Source organism: Octopus bimaculoides, chromosome 1 (genome assembly GCF_001194135.2).
Source record: "Octopus bimaculoides isolate UCB-OBI-ISO-001 chromosome 1, ASM119413v2, whole genome shotgun sequence".
NCBI classification, from domain to species: Eukaryota; Metazoa; Mollusca; class Cephalopoda; order Octopoda; family Octopodidae; genus Octopus; species Octopus bimaculoides.
Genome location: NC_068981.1, coordinates 91,315,924 through 91,319,434, shown reverse-complemented (window position 1 = coordinate 91,319,434; position 3,511 = coordinate 91,315,924).

The following is a 3,511-nucleotide window of genomic DNA, read 5'->3' as shown; positions in this document are numbered from 1 at the left end:
ATATATATATATATATATATATACATATGTATACATATATATATATAAATATATACACATATATATATCTATATATATTATATATATATATATGTATGTATATATATATGCATACTTATTTGAGGTTGCGCTTTCTGTTGGAAGTTTACATGTGTGTAAACCGTATCGAAATACATTTCCATTCCGTTCATAACGGAATAATTTTGTTATTCTATATATAATAATGTATAGAATATCGATATATTCTCTTTCTTTTATTACTTTTAATATTAAGAGTTCATTCAATCAAGACGTGTATCGCATTCTTTGATGGCATTCTTTATTCTTACTTATTGTAATATTTTTGAGAATGCAGGTAATATATAAATACCTTAATTGTATCTTATGCTTTGAATTACATGCTATTTTTTATATATTGACGCATAAACCAGACAGAATCAGAATTATATTATACAGCTATCATATTGTTTATTAATTTAAGATATCAATGTCATTACCACAATTACAGTGTTGTTGCTAATAATAATATTCCAAATATTATTTTTGTTATTTTTTAGTTTAATAAAATCGTTACAGCGCCGATCAAAATGTCTTTGACACATTTCACATTTGGCTACCAGTCTTTACGTGCTTATTTTACATCAATGATTATACACACACAATCACAAATACACAGCGCACACACGCACACACAGAGGCACAAGCGAAAAAGACAAACAAACGAACTAACACATAGACTTGCACACATGTATATATATAAAGAGAGAGTTAGGAATCAGAGAAAAAGTGACTCATACACCAAAGCATACACACGCGCAAACACACACACACACGCACGCACACAAATAAATGTGTATTTGTGCTTTAAATGTATGTGTATATACATGTATAGGTATGATATGAGTATATGTATGCATGTGTATAGATAGATAGATAGATAGATAGATAGATAGATAGATAGATAGATACATAGACATTAGTAGTGCAGCATTTGTCGTTCCTTCATTGTTACGGACACTTCTATAAACAGCTTTTAATACTATCGAAGAATTACAGCTTCAATTTCTGTTAACTTTAGCACATATTTTTTTTTATGACTGCTCGAATGCAAATGATGTACAGATGAAACGAAGTAATACTCTATTATATAATTGTGATATATCTTTCACGATTATTTATTGCTTCGTGTTCTTTTTCAGCTTGTCATTTTATAGGTGCTTAGATTATTTCTCTTATATCATTTGTATCTGTCTTTGTTTAAAACACTTATCTTGACGTACATTAATAATGTTTCCAGCAGTGGATATGTTTTATTTTTGCTCTTTACGTTGGTTTTTATTTTTTTCAGTTCGGTGTCAAATCTGATCAGGCAAAACTATGATCAAAGTATTCTAGTTATGATCCCAAAATAATTTTCAGACTACGTAATCAGGATTGTATTAGGTAATGTGTCTTTTCTAAATTTAATAGTATGACTGAGGAAATGTTTGTTGGTATTTATGAGAGGTCGACCGACATCTATGCTTTTGTGTATGTGTGTAACAGAGAGAGAGGGAGAGAGACAGAGACAGACAGACAGACAGACAGACAGACAGACAGACAGACAGACAGACAGACAGACAGGCAGAGTGTGAGAGATTCTGTGTATGTGTATGGGGGTGAATTTGAATGCGTCAGGATATATATTTGAGCAATTCTGTTAAATATACATTACTTAGTCTGTATTTGTGTGTATATTTCTACGTGTATGCGTGGTCACCTATGGGTATGCACTTTGTATGTTTCTATGTTTCGTCCTAATAAAACCAAGCTTACTCTTTAGAATCATATTTGTTGCAATTCCTATGCAATTGATTTCATTTATACTTCTAACGTTTTGCCAGGTTCAATCATAAAATGTTGGCAATGTTTGTGAGACTGATTGAATGGCTTATTTCAGTCTGGTATTTAATTTATTGATCTATATTTGTCGAGTTCTGCATCTTGACACATCGATGGTTTGATACAGCGGTAGAAATACGGAAACAGACTTAGTTATATACGGTTGTGTCTCAGTCTTTTATGACAGTATGACCAACGCTATAAAGATTCTGCAGCTTTGAAGCTAAAGGACTCAAGGAAATACTGCAATGTACTGTGTCTGTCAGTTTATCGATCACATTTTAATACGCATCCTTAATTTATTATATAATATTGATTTCTTCTGTTTGGAAAAGAAATAGAATTTTGTGATCTACATACATTTTTCGAAGGCATTTACGGCACACGTGACGTGAAATAATTTCATAGGCGAGATTGAACACAGAAAAATACCGGATTTTTGAAAGATATCAATGTTTTGCAGAATCGATTAATTCTCCGCTATGTATGGACATATGTACATGCATAAATCTATTTTTGTTTGTATTCATACTTAGCTTCGTTGTTGCACTCTGTGTAGACTTTGTATATCTGATAACTTTTTCATGATTTCAATCCAATTTCTGTTTCAAAAGTTTTTTTTTTTTTGTTTTTTTAAGGTGGTGAGCTGACAGAAACGTTAGCACGCCGGGCGAAATGTTTCGTGGTATTTCGTCTGTTTTTACTTTCTAAATTCAAATTCCGCCGAGATCGACTTTGCCTTTCATCCTTTCGAGGTCGATAAATTAAATACCAGTTGCCTGCTGAGGTCATCTAATTGACTGGGCCTATCCCCCAAATTTTCGAGCTTGGTACCTAGAGTAGAAAAGAATATTTTTGTATTTTCATACAATTCATCAGACATCATTTCTGTGTAAGTTTATTTCTGTTCTTCGAATTCTTTTAGTTAATTTTTCTTGCCCGTGGGATGTATGCGTTTATATATATAATGAAGTCAGAGTCCTTATCATTTTGCAATTAACATGATGTTTTTGTTCGTTATATATTTATATAATAATGTGTAAATGGGGTTTATATATGTGTACAGTATATTATTATGTAGATGTAGTTATAATTCTCTCTAGTATGGGCAAATATAGGAGGAATTCGGGTGCAACATAAGGATAATTTAACGGAATGTATATTTGTTTACGTCCGGTTAAGTTAAAAAGATTAAAAATCTTGATCACGTCATGTATGATTGCACTACATTTAATATTTGATAATAATAAATATCAGAGAAACACTGGAAAGGACAATATAATCGGTTAATCCTTTAAATATGCTGCCTGACTGAAAGCAGTAAAATAATATACTCACAAACATACACACACAAACATACACACGTGAACAAACACAACAAACGCACAAGCACACATATACACACATATGCAATCCATCAAGATGTACTGAATAGCATACGGATAAACCTCTCAAGAAAATGATGATTTCAGTATAAGAGGACACAGGAAAGTAAAACCTAACGGCTACTTTTATTAACGAGTAAAAAATTGGAGAAAATCTCCAGGAATTTGGAAATGATTTCACAAACATTTTATTTATATTCTTTTGTTACGCTTTCTTTGCAGAGACAATTACTGCAATGAATATA